The sequence below is a fragment of the Microcaecilia unicolor genome, chromosome 11 (genome assembly GCF_901765095.1).
Source record: "Microcaecilia unicolor chromosome 11, aMicUni1.1, whole genome shotgun sequence".
NCBI lineage: Eukaryota > Metazoa > Chordata > Amphibia > Gymnophiona > Siphonopidae > Microcaecilia > Microcaecilia unicolor.
The window spans coordinates 75,041,616-75,049,280 of record NC_044041.1 but is presented as its reverse complement, the minus strand read 5'-3'; positions in this window follow the sequence as shown (position 1 = coordinate 75,049,280).

The following is a 7,665-nucleotide window of genomic DNA, read 5'->3' as shown; positions in this document are numbered from 1 at the left end:
CCCATGTCTGTCTCAATAGCAGACTATGGACTTTTCCTCCAGGAACTTTTCCAAACCTTTTTAAAACCCAGATACGCTAACTGCTGTTATCACATCCTCCGGCAAACAGTTCAGGGCTTAACTATTCATTATATGCTTGCTTGTGTGAGTATGCAGTGGGTGAATGAGATCATGAATAGGTGGATTCTGCGTGCATCCCTGTGTCCCTATGTAGCAAAGCAGACGGGGACCATGGTTCTTTAATGGATATTACTCACTCCTGAAGACCAAATTCAGTTTTTTCACAGCAGCATGCAAGGCATTTCAAGATGGGTTATTTAATGCCCTCAATGGCTTCATAAGAAATCCATAGATCAAGGTCCATCATGCCCAGCATTCTCCCTCCAACTGTGGCCATTCCCAATTGCAAGTACCTGGCAGATCGCAAACAGGTCTCTCTCATAACTCATTTCCAGGGATGAGCAGCTGTCTAGCTGTGGACTTTTTCCCAGGATCTTGTCCAAACCTCTTCTGAATCCTGTAGTGTTAAATCACCTTTACCACAAGCTCCAGCAACAGATTCCATACATTATGTGAAAACACATAAAGGGCAGAAGCTCTATGGGAAGAGGTTCAAAGATGTGACCCCCCTCCCCCATCTTGGCGATGCAGAAGCCCACAAAATCCTTTTCTTCCATAAGGGTCTTAAGAGAATACTGGGAGGAAATAAGATGCTTTGTGGGAAAAGCAGGGTGTGAAAAGAATAGGTTGAATTGTAACTTATGAGGCTAAATGCTTTTGTAGGGTAACTTTCCTGTTCTTAAGTCTGCAAAAGTTCAGTGCAGAAATTGTAGGTTTGGTATTCGGGACATAGACAGTGCTGGTTGGCTTCTACTGTCTGTTTCCTGTATATGGCAAAATAGATCAAATGAGCCGGAGTGGGCTTCAGTGGCATCTCCAGTAGTTGTGATGTAAGGACAGTGCCTGGTGGACTTCTACAGTCTGTGTCCTGAAAATGGCAAAGAAAGATCAGGATCAAGTATACGTATTTTTATATCACGTTGATTCGTGGTTTTAATCATGAACTGAATGAATGTGACTGTTGGTCAGACTAGATGGACTATTCAGTCTTTATCTGCCATCATCTACTATATTACTATATATTAAAAACTATTTTGTGTGTTGGTCATTAGTTACATGGTGTGTCCTCTTGTTTTGTAATGTTGGAAAAGTTAAACGGTTGTTTTCTTTAACGATTCCACCCTACTCATGATCTTAGATTTCTGTCATATCCCCTCTTGATGATCTTTGTCCACATTTAAGAGCCCTAACCTGATCAGCATTTCTTCATAAAGAAGATGTTGTGTTTCATTTCATCGCACACCATCCTTTTTGAGATGGGATGGCTGGCACTGCACACAATACTCAAGATGCAATCACACCATGTATCCATTCAGAGGCATAATGATATTCTCAGTTTTGTTCACCATTCCTTTTTGAATAATACCTAACATTCTGTTTGTTGCTTTGTCAGCCATGGCACACTGGGATGAAAATTTCAACATGCTATTCATAATGACTTCAAGAACCCGGGATTTTGTTCTGTGGTTGGGATTATTTTCCCTATATGCACCATGTTTTGCATTTGTCCATATAAAATTTCATCTTTCATTTAGATGCCTAGTCAGGTCTCACAAGATCCTTCTGCAAACCCTCAATCCTCTGCCATTTTAATAACTGCAGTAGTGAGGATAGGAATTTCTACTTTTTCCTAGCTGGTCCTTGGATAATGCACCACACAGGAGACAAATCTTGGGTGATCATATCTGATGAACTCCAAATTGCAAAGCAGTAGTATAACTGGAATAAGAGAGGATATATAGTAAGATGTTTATTGCCAATGGAAAAGAGGATGTAGCCTGTCTAGAGACATCAGCTTCATTGGTGCAATTTCAAATTCTGGAGGTTGCACCTTAAAGAGATATACAGAGCAGGAGTGTAGAATCTGCTTAAGAACCCTGATGTATACACCCCCAGCATTAGGAGGAATAGGATAGACTTAAAATATCATCTGAAAACTGTTGATATAAATGAAGCAAATGTTTTTCATTGGAAAATATGTTGAGATGAGTATTGTAATGTGAAACTCGGAGACTAAAACTCAGGAATAGCATCAGAAAATATTTCTTCACAGAGCAGTTGTGGGTGCCTGGATCAGTTGTCCTCTGGAAGCGGTAAGAGGCTAAAAATTAAAACACAATTCAGGAAAACATAGAATAAACACAGGATTCTTGGGTGTGAGAAGGGCAGGCTCTAGAATTTGCATCAGAAATACAAAAAATTGATGTGCCTTGGTGCTCTTATCTGCTGTCACTGGATGGAAGGGATACTGAAACTAATCCATCCTCTATTATAGAGCAAGCACAGTACAGTCTTGATTATTGAAACCTTCGTAATCCGATTATCCGGCATATCTGACAGACACCCCCCCCCCCCCCCAGGTGATGTCATCACATTTCTTTATTAAAAATCTTTGTTTTGAACATTGAGAACTCAGTATCTTGTTTATGTATTGTTTTGAGGGGTTTATGCAAGGTTTTCTGTGTACTATCTGACTTTTCAGTTATCTGACAACAGGTCGGTCTCATTTAGTTTGGATAATCAGGACGACAACACGGGCATTGTAGCTCACATCAGGCAGCAGTTGAGCTTCCTTTATTTACTACACTATGTTAGGTCAAACCAGAGAACTTTTGTGTAGTGATGCAGTAAATGCAATAATTGTAGCTGCAAAGCACAACCATGTAGATTCCTTGATTTTGCAAAATATTCATCACACTTTATTGTCTGGTCTTCATGTCATTTTCAGGTATGAAAGTATGAGCAGGTGGTGAGATTCATTTGTGAGTAGTAACTAAAGTCTGTTTTAGGTTTTGCTAAGGAAAACAGATAATGTATTACAAATCTTGTTTAGTCTGAGGCAGGGCAAAATTATATTTACTGTGAAAATTTAATATTTAACATGTAATTCTTAACTCCTTCCTTCCCACCAGGAATTCCTAGTGTAACAGTCCCTGGCAGTTCTAGTCATGGTACCATAAATATGTAAAAGATTTCATCAATCTAGCTGATTTTTTTTAAATCTGCGTTATTGCATTTTCTTAATATGTAAAAGATTTCATCAATCTAGCTGATTTTTTTAAAATCTGCGTTATTGGCATTTTCTATGATTAAACAGTCTTCTGTAAAGTAAAAAAAAAAAAAAAAAAAAACCAAACCCGTGCCCCATCTTATTCTGTCCAGGGGCAGAGTCTCCAGATGAGTTAGTTTTGCATATACTATAACAGGAATGAACTGTTCTTCTAAGCCAGGTTATGTTGGTTATGATCTCAATCTCTCCGAGTTTACTTCTAGTGCTTAGCTTAATACTTGTGTTATGCCAAAGAGAGCTTCCTTCTGGATCTGATAGATTATAATATGTATTGGCAAAGATGTGCTTGGAAACTTTTTAATCAATCCGGTGGTGCTACATTTTCTTATTTTGATTGTATTTCTCTGTACTTGGAGATTTTCTGTCTCTATACATTCTACAGCAATGATTCCCAATCTGTCCTAGGGGAAACCCCAGCCAATCAGGTTTTCAGGGTATCCCCAATGAATATGTATGAGAGAGATTGGCTCAGAATTGTAGCTTGGTACTGATGCTTCCTTCAGCACTGCGGTTGTTTTGTTTCCTCTGCTGTGAAGGGAAACTGCTGCCCATCAATTGATCCACATCAAACAAGAATCCAAGGTCCAAGTTTGCTCTATAGTCGGGCCAACTGTTGTGTTTAAGGTATAAAGTATAGACTTGAAGCATGGAGCTGCAACCTTTTTCCTGCTCTCTTCACTTGCTTGGGGATTGGGCAGGGGGCAGAAAGAGGACATGATTGAGAGAAATTTTGCAACACATTTTTCCAGGTATGTCCACAAATTCTTGTGCTTTTGTTGAGAATGTCTTGTTGTAGTCTGGTATTTAATTGGTCTATGGCTCAGTTGGTCGTAGCTTCACAGAGTTTGTGAAGTGATACTTTTACATTACTAGCAATAACCAGCCTGGAATATGATGATAATCTGCCATTCCTTGTCATCAAGCAGATGAAGCCATTACGTATGGGTTATGTCCATCAACCAGCAGGGGAGATAGAGAGCACTCAAACTTTCACAGTGCCCTCTTGGCCAGCCAGCTCCACTGCCTCTTCAGTATTCTCTATCTCCCTTAGCAGGGTGGCTGCAGCTTGTTCGAGCTCCAGAAAAATCTGCTGGGAGGTGGTTCCTGGCTTGCCAGTTGTTAACCGGGGTGTTGGAGGCTATAGCAGCTTCACTTTAAAGGCACATAGGTTAGCCCTTTCCCTGCCTTACCCATACCTCTGTGGATGTGGACATACTGCCTTGCTTTCCCTGTCCTTACCCATCAACAGTGGATGCAGGCATATAGGTTCGCCCTTTCCCTGCCTTTACCACTCATCTGAGCCTCCGGAGTCTTCAATACCTCTGCTTTCCTCACAGCTTAAAAAAAAAAAAAAAAAGTCGTATCGCGTTTTTAAACGCAGAGACGCTGGAACAGAGGTTTTTGACCTGATTTCAGCAGGATCGTAGTTGTACACTAGATCCTTTGAGGTAAGAGTGTTTTCCAACTCCTCCGGGGTGGGCCCGCGATCGGGGCGATTTTGGCGCGAAACTGCCATTTTGGATTTTACCGCCGTTTTTTCGGCGATGGCTGCGGACAATGTAAAGCGCTGTTCCACTTGTGGCAAGCGCAAATCAGCAGCAGGGCTCTGTAAATCGTGCTGTATTGGCGTAGGAGCCGGCCCGAGCATGGCGAGCGATGTTTCTTCCCGCTCTGAGCTGGCAGCAGGCGCCATTTTGCTTACACCGCATGGCGCGGCCTCCTTGGACACGGAGAGACCTGAGCCGGGTGGGGCACCTCGAGATGAGGTTATTTCAGGAGTGGCTAGCACCGGACAGGATTGGGTGCCCAGGGTGAGATTTTCTCCCCGGATTTTGTGCTTTTTGCTGCATAAAGCATACATGATGAAAAGAGCCCTTCCTCAAGGGTCGCCTGAGGCTCCTCTGATTGCCCCCCTGATGGATTCTGGCCTGGGACTGCCCAGTGAGGCTTTTTTTTCCGGATGCTTGGCCTAAAGATAAGCGCAGAAGGGTTAATTCCCCTTCAGATTGTGGTGCACCTTCCCCCACCCCCCCCCCCCCCCCCCCCCCCCCCCCCCCCCCCCTCGTGGTCGGGGTGTGAGGATTGGAGAACTCTGACAGACGTTCTTGGTCTGAGGAACCAGAGTCAGGTGCGGATTTACCACAGGATCTGGATGATCCCTCCGCGGTGAGGATTTTCCACCGTGATGAGCTGCCAGCGCTTATTTCAGATACCCTGCAGGCCCTCTCGATTGAAGATCCTGACAGTGGCATGGCCTCCTCTGGTAATCCCAGGATGGCTAGTACCAAGAAAGCTGCTCGGGCCTTCCCTTTGCATGACTCCATCCTAGAGCTTGTTTCGGCTCAGTGGGCTGACCCCGAGGGACCTTTGAGAGTTTCCAGGGCTATGGGGCAGTTATACCCTCTGCGTGAGGGACATATGGCTCGTTTTCAAATGCCTACAGTGGATGCCCTAGTCACTGCGGTGACAAAGAGAACTACCCTCCCTGTTGAAGGAGGTGTTGCCCTGAAGGATGTTCAAGACCGTAGGCTGGAAACAGCGTTGAAACGGTCCTTTGAAATTGCAGGTCTCACTGTTCGGACGTCTGCATGCAGCTGTTATGCTGTGAGAGCCTACCTAGCTTGGCTGCAACAGGCAGTGGCTCAGCCCGGAGATGGAGCGGAGCCCTTCTTGGATGTGGCTCCGCGGATGGAGGTGGCCTTGTCCTTTCTGGCTGATGCCCTTTATGACCTTGTCAGAGCTTCGGCTAACAAATGGCAGTAGCAGTGGCGGCTTGCCGTCGTCTGTGGCTACGACACTGGGCAGTGGACATGGCCTCTAAGCAAAGGTTGGTGAAGTTGCCTTTTCAAGGACTTCTCCTGTTTAGTGAGGAGTTAGAGAAATTGTGAAAGGCCTGGGTGATACAAAACCCCAGCGCTTGCCCGAAGATAGGCAGAGGCCTTCCTCTAAGGGCCAGGTGGTCCACTCCTCGTACAGACCTCGCTTCCGTGAAGCTAGAAGGTACCGCCCGGGGCGTTCTGCTGGGTTCACTTCACGTGCCCGTGGTCAGCAGAGGAACTCCTTTCGCTCGGACAAGCGTTCCGCAGCCGGTGGCTCAAGACCAGTAGTTCAGGGGCGACCCTCTCAATGATGGTGCGCCGGCCCTCTCCTCGATGCTGTCATCGGAGGATGGCTTTCCCTCTTTGTCGAGGAGTGGGCCAAGATTTCCTCAGATCAGTGGGTTCTGGACCTGATCAGAGATGGATACAGAATAGAATTCAACGCCAAAGTAAGAGACGTGTTTGTGGAGTCCCGATGCGGTTCTGCCGTCAAACGGGCGGCGGTGGAGGAGACTTTACAAGGTCTGATTCAGTTAGGGGCTGTGACCCCGGTGCCTCCCGCCGAGCAAGGCTGCGGCCGATACTCCATCTACTTTGTGGTGCCGCAAAAAGGTGGGTCCTTTCGCCCTCTTCTGGACTTAAAAGAAGTGAACAGTCCCTGAGAGTGCGGCATTTCCACATGGAATCCCTGCGCTCCGTCATTGCGGCGGTTCAGCCAGGAGAGTTTCTCACGTCTCTAGACCTGAAAGAAGCTTACTTGCACATACCGATTTGGCCCCCGCACCAGAAGTTCTGAGGTTTGCGGTGTTGGGAAAACATTTCCAGTCAGGGCCTTGCCTTTTGGTCTCGCCACAGCTCCCCGAACCTTTTCGAAGGTAATGGTGGTAGTAGCTGCTTTTCTCAGGCGAGAAGGTATCAGGGTTCTCCCGTACCTAGACGACTGGCTCATCAGAGCAGACTCTGCAACAGAGAGCTTGCAAGCTACAGCCAGAGTGGTCTCAGTACTGCAATCTCTAGGCTGGGTCGTCAATATGGCCAAAAGTCACCTGACCCCTTCTCAATCTCTAGAATTTTTGGGGCCAGGTTCGACACAGTCTCGGGCTATTTGTTCCTACCCGAGCTAAGACGGTGCAAGCTTCAGAATCAGGTCCGTCTGCTCCTGAGGATGCCCCGCCCGCGAGCTTGGGACATTGTCCAGCTGCTGGGATCGATGACAGCCACGATGGAAGTGGTACCCTGGGCGAGAGCGCACCTGAGACCTCTACAGTATTCCCTACTCCGGAGATGGTCTCCTATTTCTCAGGATTACCAATGCAGACTTACTTGGCTCCCTGCGGCCCGTCTCAGCATGGAGTGGTGGCTCTCGGACAGCATGCTGTGGCGAGGAATGCCGCTGACGCTCCCCGTTTGGTGCCTAGTGGTAACAGATGCCAGCCTGAAGGGCTGGGGCGCACACTGCAAGGGGAAGCATGCCCAGGGTCTATGGACACCCGAGGAGTCTGAGTGCTCCATCAACCGCCTAGAGTTGAAAGCGGTGTTTCAGGCGCTTTCTGCCTTTCAAGTGACCCTGGAAGGATTGGCTGTCAGAGTGATGTCGGACAACACGACAACGGTGGCCTATATAAATCGACAAGGAGGAACAAGGTGCAGAGCACT